This window comes from Equus asinus, chromosome 2 (assembly GCF_041296235.1).
Source record: "Equus asinus isolate D_3611 breed Donkey chromosome 2, EquAss-T2T_v2, whole genome shotgun sequence".
NCBI lineage: Eukaryota > Metazoa > Chordata > Mammalia > Perissodactyla > Equidae > Equus > Equus asinus.
The window spans coordinates 168,609,859-168,637,383 of NC_091791.1; the positions used below are offsets into that span (position 1 = coordinate 168,609,859).

The 27,525-nt window shown below is 46.0% G+C and overlaps 2 long non-coding RNA genes across 5 annotated transcripts in view; one reads left to right on the forward strand and one right to left on the reverse strand.

Moving 5' to 3' along the window:
* Positions 1 to 25: 25 nt before the first annotated feature.
* Positions 26 to 26,403, reverse strand: LOC139044538 (uncharacterized). The gene is made up of 3 exons (XR_011501519.1): positions 26,312 to 26,403; positions 24,683 to 24,821; positions 26 to 17,318 (listed from the first exon to the last, which is right to left on the reverse strand). It is a non-coding gene; the product is annotated as an uncharacterized lncRNA (long non-coding RNA).
* LOC123283051 (uncharacterized) overlaps positions 21,371 to 27,525 on the forward strand; it is a 32,566-nt gene continuing 26,411 nt past the window's right edge. Inside the window, exons 1-3 of one of the 4 annotated variants that reach the window (XR_006523494.2) lie at positions 21,371 to 21,445; positions 23,112 to 25,862; positions 27,238 to 27,416. This is a non-coding gene — a long non-coding RNA (uncharacterized lncRNA). The other 3 variants (XR_011501517.1, XR_011501518.1, XR_006523493.2) reach the window with 3 other exon arrangements.

The following is a 27,525-nucleotide window of genomic DNA, read 5'->3' on the forward strand; positions in this document are numbered from 1 at the left end:
TTTGGTAATAGATTTTCCCCAGAAACTAGAAATTGTTATTTAACCAAAAAAATTATTGTGAGATTAGAAAAGTATGGTAATCTCTTTGACCCCACATTCCTCTGAACTTCTGTATGATTTGTTATAATACAGGTATCTCAAATACATGGATGTTAAGTTTTATTAATGTATCTTTCTGGCCACCAGGTGGCATTAGTGGTTCAGGAAACCTTTGGCGCTTGACTATAATTAAAAGTGAGATAGAGCCGTTCCTCATCAGCAAGAGTTATTCTTGTCTCCACTTCTCTGAATGTTTTTCTTTCTAAAATAGCGTGAACGTAGTGCTGATCTTTGGTCAGTAGAGTGTATCTGGAGAGAATAGTACAGCAAATGAGAAGACTAGGTATAGTTTTGTGTTTTTCAGCCTCTTTGACCTTCTTTCAACTAAAGCCTCAGTTTATCAGTCAGTAATGCCAGCCCTTTTACAAAGAGCTTGCAAAAGAATGCCAGAAAATAGGCAGACAGAAGATTCTTAGCTTGAAGACCAAAAGAATGAAAATTCTGCAGAAATACCAGCCCAAGTCAGGAGACTGGTGGGAATTACGAATCTGAGATCCTGTATTTTCCGGAGAATGACCTTCTCTGTTGGTGAGAGATCTCTCAGGCCTTAGATAATACAGGAAGTGAAAAAGGAACGGAACGAGAAGTTGAGGAGTCTGACTTAATTCATTGGAGTGTTTTTAAGGGCGTGGGGTCTCAGGAACACCTAATTTTAGTGTTTGGCATTCCTGATCATTGTCATGGAGAGGGATATGATTTGGGTCATTACATCACTAAAACCTATTGATTCCGAATCCTATGGATCTGGATTTATACTGGTCTTCCCAGTTGGGGCAGGGGTCTTTTCATTCAGCTGCAGCCTGATAGAAAGTAGTTAGGAGACAACTTAGTACTGTCTTCTATTAACTCTGGCCTTTAATTTTTCTCAGCTGAAAAATAAATGTGTTCGACTGAAGCACTGAGATTCCCTCCAAACCAAAGAGCCTAGAGCTGTTTTTCATGGATGACATCAAAATAGGTGTCTGGGGCCCCTAACTTTTGTCCCTGGCAGATCTGAGGGAGCCTGATGTGCCTAGGGCCTTCATACTTCTGTTTCCTCAAGTGAACCTAAGCAAAGAGCCACGAGAACAGATTTAGAGATTCCTTTCCTTTTCTGGCTGAATTAACTGGACAAGAGGTTCAGGTCAAAGGTGCTTTAATTAGTTAGGTCTTCCACATTAACTTCTTATTTAGGAATAGTAACTATTGCCTTTGTTTCTAATTTATTAAGATTTTTGGATTATGGGACCTGCCAAGGGAAAGGAAGTGCCTTTTTTTTAAGATCTTATTTTGTGTTATGTACTGACGTAAGTGCTTTACACTTGGTCCTTGTAAAATATATGCCATCTTTATTTTACTAGTGAGGAAGCTAAAGACTTGGGTTGTTTGCCCAAGGTGACATGGCTGTTAAGTTAGAGAACCAGTACTTGGGGAACACAGAAGATGGAGGACCTCAGGTGGCCTGGGGTTTATGAAAATCTTCAAGGTTTTTCTTTAAAAAAAGAAAAAAAAAACATTGGTAGGTAGATTATAACCCTTAGCTCCCCACTCCCCACTTCCCCATTTCTATTTGAGAAACCCCAAGTTTCAGATACTATTTTGGCCTCTTGGTATAGCAGTGAACTGAACGGACAAAAAATCCCTGCCATTGTGGATCATATAATCATTCAATCCAGTCTTTTATCCCAGGACATTTTGTTACCCCTAGCCTTCTAGGTGACAGGCATTATTTGAAAGAATTTTCCAACAAAAAGAGGAATAATTTCTGAGAATATTTGCACCAGAGTCATCAAACAGTGTTTAAAGTGCACTATTGACAAAGTTTTACATGGATTCTCGATGTTTGAAACAGACATAGAGGCGTGAGTGAGGTTACTTTGGTTGAGTGGGGATGGAGGGTTCTGGAGCTCCATCTTATGGCCCACCTTCTCCAAGATTTCTGAGAAGTGCGAGGGATCTTTATAGAATATAGTTTGAAAACCACTGTTAACAGTAGTAGAGCAAGGGAACTTAAGAATTTCAGGGTTTTTTTATAGCTGGTGGTGTTTGCATTTCTTTCTCCTATTTTTAGGCACAGATTCAGTTCTCTGATCATTTGGATCACATGAATGTCAGATTTCCTCAGTGCATTTCTAACAACAGATCATTTTCAATGTTCACTAAGTAATATCTGTCATTAGTGTACATCAGCACCTGTTTAGTTTTATCATGTAGTGGTAAGAGGAGTCTTGCTTTTGTTCTGGACAAATAATTTAGCATCTCTACCTTAGTTTTTTCATCTGAGGGAGTGGAGAATAGGGTTTGACCAAGGCTGTTTTTGCCTCTAAAGCTTTGTTTTATTGGAATTTTCTGAAAGCTTGGGGAAATGTTTGTCAGGAGTTCACAGCAGTCTTCATGGATACCTTATTAGAAAAATGTTTCATTTATGAGGAAACGATGACTTGATTGTGTCTGTTTTCAGCACCACGGAGAGTTCAAGTTGCCCCATCTCTTTCCTTATGTTGGGTTGGTGGAAGGTACATAGGGCTGTGTGCTGTAGACCTGCCCCTTTACAGAGCCCAGTTTCTCTGTCCAGTCTCCAGTTCTGACTGGTGTGGATTCAGTCAGAGCAACAGTCCTGGGTGTCCCTATCTTCCCTGGGATCTTTTAGGTGTGCAAACCTCAGGTTGATGTTTAGACTTATCCAGAGATTTGGCCAACTTGATGGAGTCATATGAGTGAAATCTGACTTCTGCTCTATTGGTAACAACATTCATATTGTGATGCACAAGATTTTTAACAGCCCTTGAGAAAGACTCAGTCTGTCCCGTACTCATCATTGCTTACAGACCCTTGAGGAGACTTAAAGTTGCTTTTCCATTCTTTGAGCTCAGCCTCTTTTTCTGCTTGTGCCATGGAGAAAGGCATCATTTCTTTGGCTCTCTGCCCAGTCTTGCTTTTGTATTTCTTTGATCTCATTGTTCAGAGGGTCGCAGAGAAGCCCCAAGAGCCATGCCTTTGCATGTTTAAGCTATTGATGCTTTTGAAATAACAGAGCATCGCTGTGTAAGAAGTGTATTAAAGGTCTATCTTGAACAAATTTGGGTCAATAGGTGGCGGTAGTCACCTAGTCCCGAGGCCCTGACACCCCCTGAACACAAGCACATTTGATGGCCATTATATTTAAGGCTGTGAGAAAGGAGGTCACATTGAAATAAAAATGGGGAAAAAAAGTAATCTTTTTTGGTGGAATCCAGGAGATGCTGAAATGTGCTGGACTACTGTGGGGGTGTTGGATGGGGAAGATTACTGTCAGCTGCAAAGGGCACTGGTAGGAGAGAGTGGGGCCTCAAGATTTGGGGGAGTGCCGTGTGGGTACTAGGGCTTCTGAGAGGTAGAGTGAGACTGTTAAATGAGGACCAGTGCTGAAAGGATAGAGTCTAGGGTTGGGGGTAATGGAGAGAGGGAGAGAGGTGGAGGCCAGAGCTGTGTAAAGGGACCATGGGAAGGGTGGGCTGTGATGGGGAGGACTGCAGTTAGAGGGGGAGGAGGAGGCTGCTGCAATACTGAGCCTGTCTAATGGGGGAGGGGAGGGGAGATACTGGTCTTTGCTGCAGCTGCATTGGCTCCCCTCCCCCACACTTCCCAAGGAGCCAGAGCAGTGCTGGCAAATCTGTCTTCATGTATTTATTATTATTAAAAATGTGACGGATCCTTCCTCCCTGGAAGCACAACAAATACCACTGAGCACATTTCTCTCTCCCCTCCCTCTGCAGAGCTTTTGCATTCTCTCTTTCATTCTTTCCACCCTCCCCCCAGGTCTCTTTGACTGGTGGGGGGACCCTTCTCTTTCCTTCTCAGAGCTTGGTGGCTCCCTGGGGGTTTCTAATGATAGTTGGGAGTTTCATGGCAATGCTGAGAGGAAGCAGCTGAGTGAGGGGCATCCATTGCCCCAGGGAGGGAGCTGTACTCCACCATCCAGTGGGGAGAGGAAATCACTTGGAAATAAAGATAAAATCCTTTCTCCAGCTAATGAAAGCAGAAGCAGGTGCACATGCTCATTTCAGTCCCAGCATTCCTCCCCTTTCATACCTTTTCTACTGCCTGGATTCTGAAGGGGAAACCCCCTTGGAATGGAAAAAGCCAGGAGTTCTCTGTCCTCCCTCCCTTACCTTGTTAAGTCCCTCTCTTCCCAGGAGAGCCATATAGAATTTATTCTTCTAGCCTGCATGTTATGTTACGGAGAGGTTTGAAGGGCAGAAGCTGTGGCTTCTCCCTCCCCACCTACACCCCAGACCCCCGTGCCCAGGTGGGGGCCTCTTTTGTTGCTGTCTGTAACCCTTCCCCATGCCCATAGGTGGTGCTGCTGTTGCTCTGTGAGCACGGCCCTCCTCCCCAACCCCATTCCTCCCCACCCCCTGGCAGCCTCCCCCTTTCCCCAGCCCTCCACTGCCTGATTGTTATTCCATCGACGTCTCCTCTACTGTTCCCTTCCTCAAATTAATTTTGTGGCGCTCTTTTTTTCCGCAGTGCCATCGTCCCCTCCCCCCTGCTCCAGCTTTCTTGCTTTCTCTATTTCTCTATTTCTCTCTCTGTCTGTCTGCAGGGTTTCCATCTCACTCCCCTATCTAAAATCTACCCTCTTCCTTACTCCCTTTCTTTTTCTTTATTTCTTCTACCATTGGCATTTTACAGATGACTCTCCTAATGAAAGAGGCTGTGGGTGAGAGGGGGTTAGAGGAGAACAGGGTGAGGGGAACTGAGGGGTCAGTGTGGAGGGCTAGGTCAGGAGCATGACGAGGCTCTGTGAGGGACATGAATGGAGATGGGAAAGCAAAGGTATCCTTTGCTGCCAAATCTACTCAGTTTCTGGATTTGGATAGTGAGAGTTCAGCTGGCAAGGGATACCATGTTATCTGAATCTGCAGAATTTGGTTCCACATGCTGGGAAAATGGGAGATACGGAGTCACAAGAATTCAGATAATAAGGGCTTCGTCCAAAAAGTTTTGGTGTAGATCACTAAGGATAGCTGTGCTTTTGTTATTCTGTATTTTGAAGACTCTGAAGGAAAACCATGCTTTAAAACCTGTTCTCTGGTCCCTCAGGTGATGTCCTGTTATTGATCTTTTGAGTCCTAAGAAGGTCCTTGCCAGGGCAGCTGTGACACCTGTTTGATGGGCATCCTGGCTGTCTGGTAGCTGCTGAGCACTATTCTGGCTGTAGGACCCCAGTTCACTGTTGTAGACTGCTTCCTGCTTCTGTCATTCCATGTCTGTCCTTTATCTCAGCTGAGTTCACGTGGTTGCCCCATTCAGCCATAGCTCCCTTTATTGTTTAGTCTTTCCAGAATGTAGTCCAAACTCATCAGACCATTACCCTAGCTTTTGCCCTACTTTGCTGCTTAACTTTATCTGGAGCCTGCTCATTGTGTGACCAGTATAACCCCTGGGCTACCTCAGCAGTGTTGTTGATTGTAAAGTTATCCAATTTCTAGGATGGCTAGTTTTCGTCTTATTGAGTTATTTTTATGGATTAATAGCATCCTAGTAACTCCTTGGATAACAGTGCTGAGTCTTTGCCTTGTGTATGCCCTAGGAAGTGAATTGTCCACAAGATGGACAGTTGGCCTCTTTCCTTTGTTCCTTGGTGGGAGGAGGTCTTCCTTAGCTTAAGTCCAGCCCCAGAATGACTGGCTTCCATTTCCCTAGCCTGTGTGAGTCAAAGCTGACTCCTGGACTAGGGACAGAGGCAGATTTGTCTGCACAGAAGAGCCCTGAAAAGAGGCACAGTGAAAAATGGGCTAGAAGGCCACACCCTTCATTTTATTGTCTGAGCCTTGGAGGTGCCTGTGGAAACCTCTTGCCTGCTCTTCTGCCCTCCTAAGGTGTGTACGTTGGTTGGAGGCGATGGGCCAGTGGCCTCAGCTGAGTTTCCTACTGCCCTTTTCAGAGGCCTCTTTGTCCTATTCAAGGGACTCTAGATGGAATCGTGGACTCATGTAACATACATGATGATCCCTGTTAAGGTCTCTCTCTTAAAAGCGAGGCTCAATAAATACTCGTTGCAGTGACTGGTAGGGACTTTTCAGCTTTAGTATCCTTTTAGAAGAGTCATTAAGTTTTAACTATTTCTTCTCAAGGTGCTTACGGTGCTGTAGCTAAAATTGGTTGACTTTTGTTTTCTTCCTCTCAGGCCCTATAGGGGGAAGTGAACTGTCCTGAACTGTACAGGTAAATCATTAGCAGAGCTGGCATTAGGATCTATATCCTCTCAGACATCTGAGTCTGACTTTTTGGGTGACTACTCCTTGGAAGCCAGTGTTCCCATTTCATCCCAGAGTCACTGACAGCCTTGAAGCCAGCAGCACAGTTAGCTTTTGTGTCTAAGCCAGCCTTGGTTTGCCTGCTGAGGGAGAGCATCAGCAGTGGGAGAGCTGGGGTGTGCTGGCCTGGTGAGGTGCCTGGCTCCCCGGGGAGGGACTCGCATTCCCCTTGGGGTTCCACAGTCCAGCCTCTCAGAGGGGCCTCGGCAGTGCCAAGGTAGGGAATATCCAAAGCCCTGTTTTCTATTTCCCATTCCAGATTTAATTTGACCTTCCTGCTAACTAATAGACCCCCAAAGCCTTTACCCCCTCAAAAATATTTTGGGGCTGGATAGTACATGGTGGTGGATGCTGGAACCTCTGGAGTCTCCGTTCTCACCTTGCTGCTCATTTGCAACTAACTCTTCAGTCCCAAGACCGCTAGAATAACAAAAGCCTCCATCACCACCTGATTCCTCCTACCAGCACTGATAGTCCTAAATCTAGTGTAAAACCCTCATTGTGGCTATATTAAAATGTTCTTATAGTTCTTACCTGTTAACTAAAACCTAGACTAGAAAACAGGCTCTGAAAGCATTTGTGTATTTCCACTTTGAGCCTGTAGCAACTTATTCTGAGAACTGCTTTATCTCATCTGCCAGCCTTGGGTTTAGCCCCACGGGTGAGCTCTGGAGAATAAAAAGCCCCTGAGTTTCTACTTCCTCTCTCCCAATTTTGATTCACTCACTGCTAGCTCTTATAGGAAGCTCTAGGTGGTAAAGAGATCAAATCAGAATTCCCAGCCAGGAAAACCCTGTCTCTTAGCTACAATGACCCTTGTCTGCCATTGCGTTCAGCTCTATGGCAGTTAACACCAGAAAAGCTTCATCTGGTTTCACACCCTCCTCCTCCATTTCTTTCAGTCAAGTCTTAGGTAATCTGTCACTGATGGCAGACTTCTTCTTGCCCTCCTTTATTCCCTCCTAAGGCTTTAAGCTCCACAGCTTCCTAGATGCCTCCCGCTAAACGGGTACTTTCTGAAACCCAGCCTTTCCTCTCTTTCTCATCCCTCAGATCCTCAAGTCAGTCCCCTAATGTATTTCCCTCAGAGTATCAGATGACACCCTTAGAGAGCCAGCTGGGTGCTGCTAAAAATCCCATTCCTCACCCATCTCCCCGCTGGAGCTCCTGGAATCGGATTCTGCAGCCTCCTGTCATCCTAGCCTCCTTTTCTGTTCATTTGGAAGCTTTTCTCCATTGCTTCTGATAAATTCCTGGTTTGGCAGAAATATCCAGTATTTAGGAAGGTCCTGTGGGACGAGTTCCCTGTCTCCGGCACCTTAGTTGATCCTCCGAAGGATCTGCTCCTGCCCCCTCCCTACAGTGCTGCCATCCCTCTCTGCCTGGCCTAGGCTGGGCGGGGTCAACACGTGGAAGTCCTCTGCACAGACACTCCGGCCCTCTTTATCCATCTTGGGACACAAAGCATGGCTCTGCCCCTCACCTCCTTCTCTTCCTTCTCCTTTATTTATTTCTTCTTCTTTGCTTCTCCCACTTTTCCCTTCCCTTCTCACGTACACCCTTCATTCCTCTTCCTTTAAATCTCCTTCTTGTCCATTTGCTCACCGTCGCCCATCTGTACCCACTCCCTCCGCCCCCCATCTTTTTCAACAGCTGTCTTCCTCATTGGCTGCTCATGCTGAGGAAAAGCGTGGTATGGGAAGAGTGGCTGCAGAGTGGGTCCCTGGTTGTCGGAATAAGCTATCCCTTTTTCTTCAGAAGGATCAGTGGCTATCTTTTCCCATCTTGTCTTCAGTGGTCCTTAGGAGCCAGGGAACCCCAAGATGCTGGCTCTCTTTTGGGATGAACAAGCTCTCCTCTTTGCTTCTTCCCATGTTGAAGAGAAGAGGAGTCATTCGTTGTGATGCCCCCTTGTTTTGCTCTTCCTGAGGGTGGATCTGTCTGTGTTTCTCCCTCCCTTTCTCTCGTTTTCTCCCTCTTTCTGTCTCTCCTCAGCACAAAGCAGCGGCAGGACTGAATGAGCCTGTCTAGAGGCTCTGCCAGTCTATGCCCTTCACTTTTGCCCCTCCCCCCTCGCCGTGCGTGCTGTTGGGGGGGGGGGTGGAGGGCGGTGGCATGGTGCCAGCCAACCCAGAACCATCTGCGGTGCCTTCTGTACTGAGGCGGGCTCTGTCTCTCTCACCCTCCTCTCCCTTTCTTCCTCTCCCATTTTTAATTAGCTGCTGAATTAATTAAATCCCACATGCTAATTAACATTCCTACAGGGAAGGAGGCCAGGTCAGGAAAGAGGGGATGGTAAAGCAAGGCTTGTGTCCAGTTAGGAGACTTAGGGATGGGAAGGTGGGGGAGGGGACAGAGGGTTGATGAGGAATGAACAATCCAAGAGTGGAAAGAAACCTGAGAGAGGGAGGAAGAGATAGAGAAGGGAAATCATGGAGAGTAGAACCTATTAAACAGGAAAATAATTAGAATTATTAACATTGGGGAAATGAAAGTGTCTTGAAGCCTCTAAAGGCTAAAGGTAGAGCTCTGGGTCTCAAACATTAGCATGCATGAATAACCTGAGAAATAACGATACAGAAGATGCTAATTTACTGCCTTGAATGTCTTCTAAAGAAATAAATCTCTATTTTAATAGGAGTGCTTTAGGTTAAAAATGAAGGAGAACTTCCTCCTTGCAAGGCAGTGGCATGCTCTCCTGAAGGAACTCTTTGGGAGATAAATTCTTACCTGTCTAGAATGGTTAAAGTTTGCCCAAAGCCAGGGGAGGTAATGAACTTTGAAAGTTTTCTCTAGATAGACAAATAATAATCCTTAAGTGTATACTGTGTCCTGAAGAACCAAGAAAATCCAGGATGGGAAAATCAGGATTCCTTCTGTTCCCTTTCTTCATTGCATTCAGGGTGAACTTTGAGTTTGCTCTCTGTGGTCGTGTCAACTTTTCAGGGATGAGCCTTCTCTTCAAATCAGATAATTACTTCCCTGGGAGGTTTAGAGCACTGATTCCTAGTGAGGACTTCAGAAAGATGACTGCCTGATGGCTAGCATGGCTTCTGTCCTTGACCAAGGGGTGGAGGGACAGAAGAACAGCTGGAGTTACATACGGAGCAGAAGAAGGGACGTTGGGTGTGAACTGACAAAGGTATGGCTGGCACCAAGGATTCCATTAAGGTCACTACTGTGGCTCAGCCTGGAAAAAGTGGGGCCAGCTTACTTGTCATTGCTTTTCTCCTCTGAAAAGTAATGAAAACTATATTCAGTATGGGTCTAAACCCCCTATCACGCTCCCCACCAAGAACTGAAGTCTGGAAGGAGTCCAATGGGTTAGCAGAGCCTCCTGATTGGCAGCTACCCCAGTGTTCCCCAACCTTTCAGTCTGGAATAGACCAGGAGCAAGTACTGTCTTGTCTACACCCCTAGCCACCATGCACTTAGATGGCATTCCCTGCCTTTACTCGTACTGTAATGATTAATTCACTCAAAGATATTTGCGTATTGGGGCTGGCCCTGTGGCCGAGTGGTTAAGTTCACGCGCTCCGCTGCAGGCGGCCCAGTGTTTCGTTGGTTCGAATCCTGGGCACGGACATGGCACTGCTCATCAAACCACGCTGAGGCAGCGTCCCGCATGCCACAACTAGAAGGACCCACAATGAAGAATATACAACTATGTACCGGGGGGCTTTGGGGAGAAAAAGGAAAAAAATAAATTCTTAAAAAAAAAATTTGCGCATGAACTGTGCAGAGCATAGAGTATCATTAATTTCAGACATATTTATTAAGCACCTACTATCTGCTAGACACACTAGGCATTTGGTTAGATACAACGGTAAGAAATGAGATAGAACTGCTCATCTGAGGGGTTTATATTTTGGTTCAGGAAAAGATGTATACAATGAAGTGCAGTAACTCACTCTGTATGTGTACAAATGCGTGTGAACTCCTCTAGCACTTATTGCCTGTGCTACTTTTGTGTCACCTTCTCTTGTTACTTATTCTTTGTTATGTGTGTGTCTCATTTGTCCACAGAGATGGAGCTCCTTGAAGGCAGGAGCCCAGGGCTGCAGAGTGCAGGACTCACAGCAGTAGCCTAAAGCCTCACATGTTCGCTATTCAGCAAACGTGTTGATTAACATACAGCCGTATATCAGGGCGTAACAGTTGCTTTAGAGTCTGTGACCTTCCTAGCTGTGGCAAATATCTGTCCTCTGAAGGGAGCTCTTATTTTTTAAAGTTACAAAAATATGACAGTGAGTAAGATAATTATGTGATGAGTAAGGTAGGTCACTCAACAGGACAGCAGTGCTTAGACTCCTCAGTAGGATTTGAAGCTGGTTCCTAAAGAGGCACAGGGCTGAGGAGAGGCAATGGAGTGCAGAGAAAAGGGCACAGGCTTGTTTTTATATGTATTGTATTTCGTTTAACTTTTTTATGGACATTTCCCATCATCTTCCCACTCCAAAATTATGATTAGGCCATTGTACACATGTGTACCCTGTTTTGTTCACTTAATATTATGCCAGATTTTCCTATGCTATTAAAAAATCAGATTAAAAAATACTTAACAAATATGTATTATCCCATTGTGGATATACCTTAATTTGTAAAACCATTTCTTATTGTTAGACATTTAGGATGTTTCCACATTTGTTGTTATTGTTGTTTCCTTCTATGATGGACACTCACGTCTTTATATATAAATCTTGCAGTTTTCTGAAATGGAATTTCTAGGGCAAAGGATAAAGACATCCATTCTAGTCTGTGGATCCAGAATGCATTAGATTCACCTGGGGGAGCTTATTTATTTATTTATTTTGAGGAAGATTAACCCTGAGCTAACATCTGCCAATTCCCCTCTTTTTGTTGAGGAAGATTGGCCCTGAGCTAACGTCTGTGCCCATCTTCCTCTATTTTGTATGTGGGATGCCTGTCACAGCATGGCTTGATAAGCAGTGCCTAGGTCTGCACCCAGGACCCAAACAGGTGAACCCTGGGCCACCGAAGCAGAATGTGTGAAATTAACCACTGCGTCACCGGGCTGGCCCCACTTATTATTATTATTTAGTTTTTAAAAAGGATTTATTTTTTGAGTAGGTAAAAAATTCATACACTACAAAGGGAATACAGTGACGTTTCCATCCACCTTTGTCCCTCATTTCCCTCCCCAGAGGTGTTCTCTGCATGTGTAAGCAAGCGCTTATAAAGTATAGGAGGTTTGTAACAAATAGAGATCATTCGATCCCACCTCCCAGAATTCTCATCCAGTCTGAAGTGGAACCTTGGAATGCCTCTTTTCCTCCTCAAGCTCTCTAGCTAATTCTACTGTGCAGCTAGATTTGGGAACCACCAAGTTAGATGAACTCTTGGGATTCTCTCCAGCTAAAATTTAATGACTGAAACTCACAGAATTAGTAATTTAAAAAATAATAATGATAAACGTTAAGACTAAATCATAATCAAGTGTCATAAAGATTCTCTTTGAAATGATCTCAGGGATCCAATTTTTGATACTGAATTTATTATTTTAATACAAATAATGGCTTCCATTTATTGAGTGCTGATCTGTGCCAGGCTCTGTGGAAGATACTTTAGACATTCTCACTTAGACCTCATAGCACCCATGAGCTAGGTAATTCTTAAACCAAGTCTTTGGAAAGATTAAGCAGCTTGCGTGATCAAGGGGCCATTAAGTGGCAGAGTGAAGATTTGAACTCAGGCCACTTACTCCAGGCTGATGTTCATTGCCCCCCACCGCCCACCTCCATCATGAGATTATACTAGGCCTAGTGTTTGGTAACTTGCTTTTTTCAATAAAAACATACCTTGAACATCTTTTGTTTCGTATATAAAGGTGATCTTTATATTTTAGTTCATTTTTAGGCTTTTTTTGAGTTATCATTCATTACCTGTGAATACATTTCTAAAACACATTTCAAACAATACAGATAAGCGATCTGTATCCTTGATCCTCACTCCCCAAATTCTTGTAACCACTGTTATCAAATTTGTGTGTATTTGGGCCCTCTTCTCTATGTTTATGTATATACAAAAATATGTGGTTTGGGAGTATTTTATAGTTATTTTATTTTTACATAAATGGGAGCATACTATACATAGGTTTTCATAACTTGCTTGCTTTTTTTTTGTGAGGAAGGCTGGCCCTGAGCTAACATCTGTGTGAGTCTTCCTCTATTTTTGTATGTGGGTTGCTGTCACAGCATGGCTTGATGAGTGGTGTAGGTCTGTGCCTGGGATCTGAACCCATGAACTGGGGCTGCCGAAGCCGAGTGCGCTGAACTTAACCACTATGCAACCCCTGTGACTTGCTTTTTTATCTTAATAATATATCTTGGAAATCTTTCCATGTCTCTACCTAAAGATCTTCCTCAATTTTTTTTACTGCTGTTAAAATTTAACTATAATGTCTATAGTTTATGTAGGTATTTCCCTAATGATGGGAATTATTATAAACACTGCTATTGTACAGAATATTGAATTATTTTTCTCATCAATTCCTAGAAGTAGAATTGCTGGATAGAATTTTTAAATGTTAATGGAGGCTGAAGTTGCCCTCCAAAAAGACTAACTCAGTTGATACATTCACCGTCAGTGATGAGAGGACCATTTCCCCTGCCAGCAACAGACACACTGCAGCTCTTCCCCTGAATTTGCTTTATGTTAATTGCTTCTCCTGGATGGTCTCTTGCAGAACAAGCCAAATATTGACAGATCTCTTTAGATTAAACTCTAGGGTAACTTTTCCCCTATTATTTCTGACCTCTGTCCTGGGCCTGTTCTCTGAGATACATAGACTTTTTTTTTAAGAGTCTAATTGTCTAAATCTTGTGTCTCTTCTGGAGTATCCTCATACCTGTCTGTATCTCCCTTTTGCAGTCACTAATATGTCTGAAATGATTTAGGCATAACCCTGCGTACAGCCATGGCACAGGGAGAGGCAAGTTGAAGAATTACACAATACTTTGTTTTAACAAATTGCTTATTTTCTGTTTGAACACTTTCTTTGCTTAGTAGCTATTATTTTTCCCTATTTGTTGTTTGTTTTAGAATGTGAGTCAGGCTACCTTGAGTGGTAGCCCCGAAGGGTAGTTCGTCAAGAGCCCTCTTTTTTTTTTTTTGAGGAAGATTAGCCCTGAGCTAACATCTGCCTCCAATACTCCTCTTTTTGCTGAGGAAGACTGGCCCTGAGCTAACATCTGTGCCCATCTTCCTCTACTTTATATGTGGGACGCCTACCACACATGGCTTGACACACGGTGCCATGTCCACACCTGGGATCCAAACTGGCAAACCCCAGGCTGCTGAAGCGGAACGTGTGAACTTAACTGCTGCGCCATGGGCTGGCCCAAGAGCCCTCTTGATTATAGGGCCGCATTGGCTAGCACCCAGAGTGAGAATGGGCTTGCCCTAATGATAGGGGCACAGGCAACTTCAAGCCCAACTGACTTTTGGGTCACATACACAGGATAAATAAACAACAAAGAAAAACAAACAAACAATACTAAAATTAAAGGAGAAGAAATAAACATTGCTGCGTTAGCAATTCAGTTGCCTTAATAGTTATTAGAGAAAAAATAAAGGAGATAGGCGAATTCAGGAAGCTGTTCCTTAAGGCCTTCCTTGATTTTTCTCCTGTGTGAGTAATGGAAGAAGAAATATGTGGAGCGGGTAAGAGGCTTCTTCCAGCCCTGGGGATCTAGGATCCTTGATCAATTTGGAGTGTTTGCCTCTGTGGCCATAGAAAGTACAAGTTGGGCAATTTAGCTTCCAGATCTTGATCTTGATGCCATGAACTGATGAATGAAATAAAAACTGACGATGAGGGATCATTCAACAAATTACAGAGCATTAGAGCTGAAAGGGAGTTTGGAGGTTATTTAACAAGGCATATGGCTTAGTGAGTTTTGGAGGCTGGAGAAAACTGACCTTGAAACTCAACCACTTCCCAGCTGCATAGCTTTTGGCAAGTCACCTGTTCTTTCTGAGCCTCAGTTGCTTCATTTGCAGAATGAAGTTAACAACTACTTCATAGGATTTTTATGAGACATAGAAATAAGTATGAAGGATTTCTTATAGTGCCTAGCATGTGGAAAGTACTTAGTGCATGTGGTTATCACATGGACCAGCACCCTCAGCTGCATCAGGAAACCAGCTCAGGGAAGTGAAGTGGACAGCCCAAGGTGGCAGAGCTTGTGAGTAGCAGAGCCAGGCCTTGGATTTAGATTTCTTGATTTTTTAGCCCAGTTTCCTTTCTACCACTCTACAATGCAGTCTTTTGTCATTCATTCTTTATTTAAAAAAGAAAAAAACATGGCACCACCCCCCCAATACACATTCTTCTTTGTCCTTTGTGTATAAAGAGATAATTGGGACAGGAACCCTACAGAGATACAGGATAGGAAGAAGTATTCAGTTGGAGAGACTTAATTGACCAGCTTATCAAAACTTCTTGCCAAGCTGGCAGTAAACCAGTGATCCTGGATCTAGCTCTGGCTGTAAGCACTGAGGAATGTACTTTGAGCTCCTCCATTGCCTCCCCCTTATTTCCTGTTGTGCTCGCAGACTCTGGTTGGCCAGTATCCTGTTGGCCAACTTTTGTTTCCTCCTAACCAGGAGCTGCTGAGAGAGGAAAATGGCTGGTTGGCCTTTGGGATTTTTCTGTAATCTGCAGAGGGAAGAAGGGAGGAGGAGGTGAAACTGGAAGGTCCAAGGCTGAGAGTCCAGCCTCAGCAAAAAGATGCAAGTATCTGGAATCCTTGGCTCCCTTATTGCTGAATTCCGTGCAGAGATTGCCCTGGATAGGTGCCGTTAGTAACACTTCCCCGCTCTGCTTCCTGAGCTTCCATCAGGGACTGTTGTATCTTGTGCTGACTAGCATGGCTGCCAGATCCCTCTTCATCGTGGCACCCTGTGCTCTGGACCTTTACCTGCCATTCATGATCATATTTTATTTTTTCCTACCCCCATTCCTAAAAGACCTTATTTCTGTCAGGAGACAGTGAATAAATGAAATCAGCTAATCACTGCTAATTAGTTTGATTTCTCATGGTGTCCTTCCCAGGTGACATAATGACTTAGCATGGGTAAGAGAAGCACATCTGTTTGCAGAAGGCCCTGAGGGAATGATTCCAGACCTGGGTAATTTGGGCAGTATGGTGTCTGGAACAGGTAGCATGTGCTAGGCATGCACTAACTCTTTCCAAGCACTGCTTTTTGTATTAGGCACAGTGCTAGGTGCTGGGATAAGACACGAGCCCTCTTATGGAGGAGTTCGCAGTTTGGAAGGCAGTCGGGCGTGTTCAAATAGTCATGATATAGGGTGTACTCTGGAGCAGGCCGTTTGTGTAAGGTCCTATGTAGGATCAATGAGTGGATCCATTAGACATGTCAGGGAGATTTCGGGGCCTCAGTCTGGGCCTGAGTGGTAGTGGTACAGGGCCTGCACTTTCATTGTCTGTGGACTCAGTATCACGTGGAAAGCTGATACTATGGTGGAGGCACAACTCTTCAGGGGAGTTAATACTGGAACAAGCACAGCCTTATGTCTAAGGAATTTTCTTGGTGGAGCAGAAGCCTTGCTAGCATTGTTCAGTCACACCTAGGTGTGCGGACGGTCTTTGTCTGCTTTCATCCACATCTGGCGTGGTGAAGTGGCAAGAACTCTCACAGGGGAATAATAAGTCAAGTCCTAATTTTCTTACCTAGAGCTGGATCAGTTAATCCATAGCTTTGTTGAGTACCTACCATGTGCAAGGGGAGAGTGTGGGAATCAGGCATATAGACTCCTTTCCTGACCCCAAAAGCCCATGGTCAAGGTTCAGGGCAAAGCTTGCATGGCCTAAAAAGGAGGAAGGAAAAGCGATTTAGTAATTATTGTTAAAACAACTTAATGGGAAGAATTGAATTATCTATAATTACATCTTTTTTTTTTAATAGATACTCTGTAGCTCCTTCCTTGGAGTGAGGTACTTAGCAAAGCCCTTGATAAATATTACTTGATTGACTAGGATTTGTCAGTGAAAGGAAAGCCGTTTCTGAGGACCTTGGTGAAGTGATGTTTTATCACTTAAAGAAACAAAACTCCCTCAGCTCTTAAATGTGTCCATAGTGCTCTAGAATCCTTGGAGGGAGATGGTGAACTAAATGCAAAATGCCATCCTTAGTCTGGCTCATGCCATTGGGAAATCCTTATCCTGTTATGAGATATGAGCTGCCCACGGCTTCGGTCCAGGCCATGTAGGGTAGAGAAAAGTACTCTGGACCATGAGTCAGAAGACCTGGGTTCTACTCCCTCTTCTTCCACTTACCAGCTGGCTGAATTTGGGGGAATCAGCCTGTCTTTCAGTCACCTCATCTTTAAGGAGGGAATAATATCTACCCCACATTGTATATAGAACAGGAAATTTCCAAAGCAAAGCTTAAAGTGTAATGTGCTTATATCCACAAAAACACTTTGCTCAGAGGCATTCAACCTCCAACCTTCAGGCAGGTCCTGAAGTATCACTATTCTACAGATGACGTAACTGAGGCCTAGAAAGGCCAAATAACTTGCAGATGATGTTTTGAGCTGATTTTATCTTTGTTTCAGAGAAATGTCTTTACTTAAATGTCACCTTCTCTGTGACCACCCTATTTAAAATTGCCCCTTGCCACTCCCTCTGTACACACCCCTATCCCCCTTCCCTGCCTTGTTTTTCTCCACAGCATTATCACCATTTAACATATTATATATACTTAGAGGTGGCTTACCTACTGAACATTGCCTTGTGGTATGTTGTAGGCTGGCATTTCAGAAGCAAAGGAATGAAGTGTAGCGATTAGAGTGAGCCCTGGACATTGTGGGTCTTGGGTCTTGTCTTCTGGCTGAGAAGGAATTCTGCCAAGTAGAAGGATCTTGGAAATCTGCTTAGCTGGGTTCAGCTTCTAAGTCAAGGATAAAATTAGTAGTAGATAATGTTTGGAAGAAGAGATCTGAGAGCTAGGAGTCAGGTTCCTTTGCTCTTGTGCTTGGTCCTGGGTTCTGTCACGCTGGGGAGGCTAAGAGGGTTCTGAGGGCTCAGGTTCCCTAGAGCAAATTCTCCTATAGGTTTGTCCAGTTAGGAATAAGGCTACTATATTAAAACTTCAGGTTTATGCAAGATATAATGATTAATGATAGAAGGATTATTTACTTATAAAAGGGTTCTGGGCATTGATGTGCTACAGGTGACAAAACCCTGGGCTGCGACTTAGCAGCCCTGGGTTCCAGTCTTGGCTTTGCAGCTAATTTTCTGGGTGTCCTTTGGTAAGGTACTTAACTTCTCTAAGCCTAGCTTTCCCTTTTTCTCTCTAGGTTGTAAGAATTGTGTGAGATCATAGGTTTAAAAGTCTTTAAAGCCCATAAAAGAAGGAAGGAAATGAATATTAGCATTTATTAGGTGACTCTTAAGAGCCAGCCATAGTGTAAGATTTTTTTTTTTAAGATTTTTAAATTTTTTTCCTTTTTTTCTCCCCAAAGCCCCCCAGTACATAGCTGTATATTCTTTGTTGTGGGTCCTTCTAGTTGTGGCGTGTGGGACACCGCCTCAGCGTGGCTTGACGAGCAGTGCCATGTCCGCGCCCAGGATCCGAACCAACGAAATACTGGGCCGCCTGCAGCGGAGCACATGAACTTAACCACTCGGCCACGGGGCCAGCCCCTAAGATGTTTTTTCATCAGGAAAATTAGCTTAGTTAATCCTCACAACCACTTGGACTATTTGGTAACCATTTTGCAGATGAGGGAACTGAGGCTCAGCAGGGACTGTCTTCAGAGAGTCAGTAACTTTTTCAGAGTTTTGGGTCCACGGCATGAGCTTCTTCCTCAGGTGTGAGTCTCTGCCCTCAAGAGACTTCCAAGTGACCCTGCCGTGGCTGCTCTGTGGAACACTGCTGTTTGTCCTGGCGTGATTCTCTACTGAACTTCAAGATGAATAAAGAAGTAGTTTCTGTTGTTCAGTGGCATTAAAATGGGGATCATGAAACGTAGCAGTCCTAGGCAGTGTTCTGGGTCAGCAGCCTGGGTGGGTTAGCTTAGAGTGGTCCCAAGGTCTTGAGCTTTGCCCACACCCAGTGGACCTCAGCATTTGACCTGTTGACCTCTTCTTTTTCAAACTCTTCTCCCTTAGCTTCTGGGACACACTCTCCCATTTGTATCTCTATGTTCCTTCTTGGTCTCTTTTGGCTTAAGCACCTTCTCTACCCCTTTAATGTTAAGAAATCTTAAGAGCCTGTGGTCTTCTTCACTTCTGACTCAGTATTTTCTCCCTGGTTGATGTCATTCATTCCCAAGGTTTCGACTCCACCGATTTCCTAATAATTCCAAAATCTGTATCTTCAGCTCAGATTTCTTCCTTGAGCTTCTGACTCCTATATTCAGCTGCCTGATGGGTACTTCCACCTGGATGATCTAAATAAACTTTAGCTTAACATTTCTAAAGACAACTCATTATTTTCCCATCAAATCTACTTCTTTTGTTTACTCTCCCAGTTGGTGGTTCCATTATCTTCCTGATCACTCAAGCATAGAACCTGGATTTTTTTCTTCACTCACACCTATTTACCATCAGTTAAGGAAAGCTGATATTACTTCCCTTTCCTATTACCACTGTTTTTGTTCAGTTCCTAATCCTCTCTAACCTCAACCAGCCACAACCTCCTGTTATCACCCCTGCCTCTCATTTTGTCCACATTCAAATCTAGCCACCAAAGTAATCTCTCTGAAGCACAAATATTACCATCATTCCCTTGCTTAAAAATCCTTCAGTTGCTCTTGATAGCTTTCAGAGTAACGTTTACATTCCTTAATGTGGTATACACGGAAGGCCCTTCGATCTGCCTCCTGTGTGTCTCTGCCTTATGCTTCATACTGCACAGCAGCAATCTCCTCGTAGTTCCTTGTTCTCACCGTTGCTCTTTTGCAGGCATAGCACAGTACCTGGCATGGAATAGGTGCTCATTAGGTGAACGATGGTGAAATGTATCTAGACCCACTGGACTAGAAGTATCCCAGGTTCAGAGCTTCTAGAATAGGATACTAGAGAACCAACTTAATTAGAGAACCTAGAAGTTCCCTTAACTGAGGGGGTGTGTGAACCTCACTGACATTATAAAATTCTTTTCTGCTCTTGGCTTTTTGGTGAGGGACTTGAACTGCAGCGCTGTCCTCGGGTTCAGGAGACTTAGACTAGTCTTCGATCTGTCACTTGGGGCAACTCCCAGCCCATCGTTAGGCCAAGAACCAGTGGGTGAGCAAGGCAGTTAAGAGAATGGGCTCTGGAGCCAGGCTGCCGGGTTGGAATTCTAGCTGCTCCTCTCAGTAGTTAACCTCTCCTTGTCTCAGTTTCTCTGTCTGTACAATGAGTGTAATAATAGTCCCTGTCTCACAGAATTGTTAAATTAGATCAGTTAACATAGTGCCTCATACAGAGGAAGTGCTGAACTGCCTAGATTCCTCTGCCCCTAGGCTCCCAGAGCCCTCATCTTGCTCCTAGAACTCCTGGACAGCCATAATATCCCTTCTTGCTCCTGGCTTGTTTCCATTCTCCCAGACCTCTATCTTTGAGAATCCAGGTCTGTGCTGAGGTCTGATTGATGATCATTGTGTCATCTCGTGGGAACATCTGCTTAACTGTCACCCTTCCTGGACAGGCAGAGTTGCCCCAAGAAGTTGTGCCCTTGGTAGTTGTAATGTTGAGTCTCTTTCAGTTCTGTCTGTTAGAGCCTGTCTGGGCAAAAGTCTTTTGGGCCCAGCCCTTGGAAGCACTCCAGCTGAGCCCAGGCCCAGGCCACTCCCCTGATTTATGCTGGATTTCCCCATATAAAATGGACAGAGGTAGATACTTCCATCATTCTAGACATGTTCATTTTTATCTGCTTACTTTCCAAGATGACATATTTAAAGTTAGCGCCTAAATGCTAAAGAGGCTGTCAAAAATAGAAGGTGCAGAGTCAAGACACTCTGGGACATGACCTTACCCATGAGATGTGCTTTACCCTAGTGCCACACTGCTGCCCTCCTTCCCTTCCTCAGTTTCTTTCCGTGTTTCTCCAAGTGGTATTTTAATTTTTTGCAACTCTGGTGGAAAAGAAAATGGCAAGCCCACCGCACAGGTCCATTTCTTCTGGTCCTAATCCTGGGCAGAGCCACTTATGTCCTGAAATTAGGTAGATTCAGAGAAGAGACAGCAATAAGGCTCACTTAATAAGTCACTTAGCTATCTGTCTGCACCAAAGTTCCTCAAGGTGTGACCCAAGCAATACCTCTTATTATAGTTACCTTGGGGAGTAGGAGAGTTGTTAAAATGCATATTCCTGCGTCCTTCCCTTATCCTATAGAACCAGTGGCCTGAGATTAAGTGTTGTGAACAAGCTTATTGGGTGACTCTTATGCTGACTGAAGTTGAGAATCATGGCCTTAGAGGTTGGGTTTCAGATTGAGATGGCCTGGATTAGGGACTGCAGTCTGGCGGAGGGCTGAGCAACCTTACTGAGTGCAACTTGGGAAGGTGGTTGGGGTTCAGCCCACAACATCCCACTTAAACATCCAGGTTTTCATAAGTAGCGTGTTCTTGAGACTGTGCTGGAGATGGAGGAGGATGTGGGGCATCCAGCAGCCATCCTGCCGGAAGGTAGAGAGCACAGAAGTAATGACCCGTCTTCCTGCCCCCAGCCGCAAGTGATGGAATTAGTCAGGTGGGTCTGACCCAAACGTGTACCATCCTCACCTTAGCTTCATTCATTCAGCAGATATTTTTTGAGCACCTCCTATGTGTCAGGCAGTTATTGGTGCTTGGGATACATTCACGAGCAAAGCAGGGATCCCTGCCCTTGTGGAGCTTACATGCCAGAGGTAAGAAATGGAAAATAAACAACAGACGTAATAAATAAGTTCAGTTGTATAGTATGTTAGAAGGTAATAAATGCAGTGGAAAAAAGGAAAAGTAGAACAGGGGAAAGGCAGTTATTGGTGCTTGGGATACATTCACGAGCAAAGCAGGGATCCCTGCCCTTGTGGAGCTTACATGCCAGAGGTAAGAAATGGAAAATAAACAACAGACGTAATAAATAAGTTCAGTTGTATAGTATGTTAGAAGGTAATAAATGCAGTGGAAAAAAGGAAAAGTAGAACAGGGGAAAGGGGCGGGGGGTGGGGGCAAGTGTCAGTATTAAACAGGGTGGTTGGGTAGGCCTCCTACCTGAGCACTGAGCAAAGAGCAGGAGCACAGGGAGCTGGCCGTGCCGTTGTCCGGGGAAGTGCCCAGTGGCCCAGAGAACAGAGTGCAGAGGTCTTGGAGTGGGAGCAGGTCTGGTGTGCCCTTCAGTCTGGGGCTCACAGTCCTAAACATTTTCCTAGAAAACTTACTATCATAACCCTACTTCTTTAGTGCTTAGGACCTAAAAAAATCTGACAGTAGCCTTAGCAGACATGTGCTAAGCTGCAGAATTAGAGAAGGTGAGCACTGGAAGGTACCTTAGGCACATTCCCTTCTTTTTAGCAGAAATGCAGGGAAGTGAAGTGCCACACTGAAGGTGTGGCAGAGATGGGACCAGACTAGGCCCCTTCCTCCTCACTAGTATTAGATTTTTCTGGGCAGTTTTGTTTGAGATTAACCCTCCAGAAGGACAGTGTCAGGGCAGTCTGAAGGGTTGAAGTAGGCTGGTTTGTGTAGGGGGCTATAGAAGTGGTGGGCACTGAGGACTTCTCATCTTCCCCAGAGTTCCCTGGCCACCTTTGGTTTTCCCTCTGCCTACTCTCCCTGCCCCCCAGGAGCCATCACCAACCAGTATCTCCCCCTTCTTTGTTGCTAATGGTGGGAGGCTTGGAGAGTGGCTGTCAGGCAGAGTGATGGTTCTGGAAGACAATATACAGTTTATCAATATTGAATTTTGTAGCTCGCCTCTGCCGCCACCGTTGTAGGGAGCCGGCCAGGCTTGGCAATGTTATTTGATAATAGAATAATCATCATTTATATCGCAGCTCTGAGTACCTCTGCTACTGACAAGGGCTCAGTGCCTGGGTATTAGAGAGAGAAAACAGGCTCTCGAAGGGAGAGTGAACTGGGTGGGAATCCATGATCCTGGAAAGCTGGACATTGGCCTCTCTCACTGACCACTGAGGGGGAGTAATTTAGCAAAGATGTGCCCCAGGGATAAAAGCAGCCTTCAACTGCTTTCTTTAAAAAATGCATCCTATGAGAACATTTAGGTTTACCTCTTGCTCCCTCTGGCTGCTCTCTCTCTTAACTCTACTTTGTCCCCTTTTATAAGGTGGTTTCTCAGCTAGAGGGGTAGTCAGCTGGTAGACAGTGGGTCACACTCTGAAGTGGCTCCAACAGCTCAGTGCCAAAGGACTATCCTGTCAGGAGCATGGGAGGGAAGGAGGAGATGGAGTCAGCCAGTGCGCTCATAGACTTCCAGAGCTACAAAGGACTTCATCGTTCCTGGATATTTGGATGTAGATCTCTTTGGCAAATCAAAATTGTATTTCAAAGCTATTCTTTCTTTAAAATAGTGTGGTGAGTTATCTTGTGAAGAGAGTCATCACTTTTGTGAAGTTGTGGGGGGGTCTGTATCCTGGGAGGAAGGGTGTGAAGTGGGGCAGGCTCACACAATAGGACCCAGAAAGCAAAAACAATTCAATAATGTTCTTCAACTTTTGAAATGAGCTAGACTCTACCTTTCTCCTTTGTTCTCCAGCTCCCCAAAGGGCCATGCAAGAAAAGGTGGGCTCACTCTGTGGCAGGAGGCTGAATGTTCAGAAGCTCAGGGAGGCTCTGGGCCCCGGCAGGTCTCCGAGGCTGGCTCTGGGATCTCCTCATACTAGTGAGTCATGTGTGCCTGCATGTTGAAGACAGTCTGTCCTCTTAGACCTCTGACGGAGAGGTTAAGTGACTTCAGGGACTCCAGATGCCAAAGTGAGAAGGACAGGAAAAGGGAAAGTTGCTAGGAAGACAGTAGGAGATATCCCCAGAGACATTTGGGGTTTCCTGACCAGAATGGGATTGAGGCAATGGAGTAGAAGTTTTGGGCTGATAGCAGTGGTATATAGTGGGGGGTAGGGGGCATCCTAGAAGAGAAGTTCTGAATCCAGGTCATCAGGAACACCTAGGAGATTTTGTAAAACATAAATTCTGCCCCCATCCCCACTACTACAGGAAGACAGAATCAACTCTCCAGAGGCATGTAGAGGCTGCAGGGTTCCAAAGGTGGAAATAAAGGCATAAAGCAGCAGTGGAAAAGACCAGGCCCAGGCCTTAGTCAACAGAGGGAAAGGGGTCTGCGTGAAGCTCTTTAAGGGCATATGTAACCGATAAACCCCATGCTGGCCTTGTCCTGGAGTTTTAGCAACAGAAAATAGAGAAATGGAGCTAGGCTAAAGGTCAGGAAATGTTGGTCCTAATGTCAGTGCTGTCATTTAGTGGCTCTGTGACCTTGGACAAATCACTTCACCTCTCTGAGTCTCAGTTGCTTGATCTGTAAAATTCAGGAATTAGACTTATTGGTTGCTAGGGTCTCTTTCCAGCTCTGAAAGCCTGGGTCTGTGACTCTAAAGAGTGATATGGTTTTGCCAGCTTTAGCTGGTGCATTATGTTTGGAGGACCAGAGCCTGGTGCCGCCCCTTGTTTATGGAGTATTGGGACTTAGCTGACCTGGGGCCAGCTAATCCATTTGCCAGCTTCCAGGCCAGAACCACCTCTGATCACTTGGTAGAATTTTCCCCAAAGCGGAACACTGCTTCTGTGGGAATAATGTTAATTAAGTTAGAAAATTTAGAAATGAGAGTTCTGTGGCCCATTGAGTTTGAGTATCAGTGAGTTAGACACATTCAACAGCTTTTTTTTCCAGGACTTCTCAGAGCGTCTCTCACCCCAATATGCATTTTGAATCTCTTAAGAGGGGGGAATACACAGTATTTCCCAAACTAATTTGATTGTGGGATCCATTTTTCTGAGGAGCATCTCATCAGATTAGTGTTTCATAGAGCACCTCCAGAAAGAAGTTTCACCTCTCTTTCTTTAAAAACAACAACAGAAAGTTAGATGGCCCTTACTCACTTTTTCCCAAATTCTTGACCTTCAAAAAGGGTAGAAATGTCCACTTTTTCTACTTGAATCCTAGAGGCTGGCAGTCTTGTCACAGTCTTTCTAGGGCAGCCTTGTAGGCAGTGCCAGTGATTTTGTGCTACTTGCTGTTGAATTCCCATTGAGTTGACACCCCTCCTGGGTCCCCAGATCAAACCCCCACGTCTCCCTGCAGCACATGCTCACCTTGACAGAGAGATGGAGAAGGGCAAGTCAACAGGGGCTCCTCTGAGCCTAGAGCCTTCTCTTGGTGACCTGGTCTGGGGGTCGCTGTGGCTGGACTAACAGGGAGTAGCTGTTGACTCTCTGGTTTGTGGTTGCTTGTCTATAAGAGACAGGAAAAAAGTTGCCACAGTCCCCCAGCCTAGGAATATATACTTCTCAAGGCTGGGCCAGGCTGGAAGGTGAGCTTAGGAATGAGGAATTCGCTGTCTTATTTGGGCAGGAAAGGCTGAGTTGTACTCATTTGGACTCGCACACTTTTTATACCCCATTTCCCATGCCCCAGTCTTGTCGTTCTGCCCTCTTTCTCCTTTGTCCTTCTTCTGGTTCTTACCATCTCCCCCCAGTTCTTCTAAGCAGACAGACTCTCCTTCCTCCTCCCCCATCCCAATCTCCCAATCTCTTCTTCACACCCCCTCTGCCCCCCCAGCCTGGCAGCCAGCCCTGTAGGAATGTTAATTAGCATTCACGATTTAATTAATTCAGTAGCTAATTAATGATTGGGGACTGGGGGGTGGGGAGCTGGGGTGCAAGGGAGATGGGGGCTGGAGGTGGCAGGGAGAAGTAGCGGAGGCTGCAGAAGGCATCGCAGATGGCTGTGCGGTGGCTGGCACGGTGCCCACCGCCATGGATGCACTCACTCACGCGCACGCACACGTACACACACACACACACACAGAAAGGAAAGGGTGATCGAGGAATAAAATAAAAGCAGGGAGAGAAGGGCACAGGGGCCCTGGGAACTGGGGGTGGGGAAGGCTCTAGATCTGTTTGAACCTGCTCCGGAAGTGGAAGAAGAGAAAAAAAGAAACCACCACAGGCGCAGAGAGAAGAGAGCTCTCCCGATACCCCCCCACCCCCCACCCCAGGCACCCCTCCTCTCTGGCATGGGATTCATGGGCACCAGCTGAGGACAGGGGCCCCTCCCTCTTCCTGCCATAAATATTGGCACAGAGGACTCAGTCTCAGAAGGACAGGACATTCCCAAAGAAAATAGTTTTCCTTTTAAGTTGCTTTTTAAAATATATATGTATATATTTTTTTAAAACATTGCACCCGTTTTGGTGTGAGGGCGAAGGCGAGTAAAAGAAGGTGACCGAGCCAGGAGGAGAGAGCACAGATGGCTTGGTGGTGGTATGGTGTGGTGAGTTGTGGGGAGGAGGAGAGGGGTCGGGCAGAGGTTGGGGGTGGGTGGAATGAGGACCCTGTTTTCCTCTTTTCGTTTTGCTGTGGATGAAGGAGAGAGAGTGAAAGAGAGAGAAAGGGGGTGGAGAGAGAAGTGAGACAGATGGCAGAGGGGAGAGGCGGCAGCCAGTGCCGGCACTGCCCAGCTTGGGCGGACCCAGCTCCCCCCGCCTGCCAGCTTTCCAAATGCCACCCTTCCCCCATCCTCCCCTCTCCCCATCCCCCCAGCTTGGCACTGATCTCGGAGAGAGAGGGAGGGAGGCTGGGCAAAGAGCATCTGTTCCCTCCATTCTCCCAGCTCCATCCGCTGCCAACCTAGGGCCATCGTCTGCCTCCATCACCCCTCCGCCCGCCTGCCCGCCCGCCTACCCACCCAATCCCAAATGGGTGCTGGATCAGGTGCCGAACCTGGCTGCCTCCTCGGGTAGACCAGTCACTATGCATTGCTGTGTGTCTGCCACCGCTGCCTGGCACTCATGGGGCCGTGTGTGTGTGTGTGTGTGTGTGCATGTACATGTACGCATAAGTGCGTGCTGTATGTGAGCCTCCTGGGCATGGGTGGGGGTTGGCACTGCGGTTGCCAATCTAGTGTCCAACCAGAAGGACAGAGGGATGAAATGGAAGAAGGAAGGGAGATGTTGAGGGCCTGGGAGGGCAGAAGGGTGCATGAGTTGCTCCACGCTGCCTGCTTAGAGGCATTGGCGTTGCAGCTGCCATCCTCGTGCCCGCGGAGGTGGGAGGAGGTGAACGGGGAGAGGGCGGCGGCAGGAGTCCTGGTGCTCTGGGAGGAAGGCTCAGTACCCGGGAGCCATTGGCATCACATTGCCAGGCTGGTGCCCTGAGCTGGGGCCGTGGCAACAGGGGCCCCAGCAGACAGAGAGGAGGGGCAGGGATGTGTTGCTGATATTGTTGTCCTCCTAGGGCACAGCTTTGAGAACTGGTTGGACTATGAGTAGTTAGTCCTCTTCCAGTTGGGGAAAGTAAAGTGGTGGAAAGAGTAGCCAGGGAAGTGCCAAGCAAGCGCCGAAGAGCAAGGAGGAGGGGTCTTGCCACTGCTCCCCAGGAGAGCGCGTGGGCTGGCAGTCTGGCCCTTTGTCAGAGCACTGAAGGAGAGGAAGGGGCCTGGGTGTGAGGTGTGTGGTGCTGGCACTGCCCAAGGAGCCTGGCACAGGCTCTGGCATTGTGTGGAATGGGGGAGGATGGCAGTGTCTCTTGCCAATCTGCTTGAGAGGGTTGTTGTGCCAGGACTGAGAAGGGAGGGAGCGAGATATTGGGGGTGGGGTGGGGTTTGTGTATGTGTGAGTTGTTTGGGAGAACAGACTTTTTTCTGCCAGGACCTCCTACCCGTTCCCTCTTAGGCATGGGAGTGGAGCGACAGACGGAGAGAGGCGTGAGGACACAAAGGAGGATGCGCGCCATTGCCAAGACCCCAAGGAAGAAGGATGGAGAGTGCTGGCAGTCCTGCCTGGCCCCCAGCCAGTTTCCTGCTGAAGATGGCCAAGTCCTCTTCCTGGTCTGTATATGTCACTATGCGGGCGTGGTATGGGAGGGAAGGGCTTGCTTGCTGAGCTGGGATCTAGAATGGGAAGGGCACCTTTCTGGGGATCCCATTCGGACTCTCC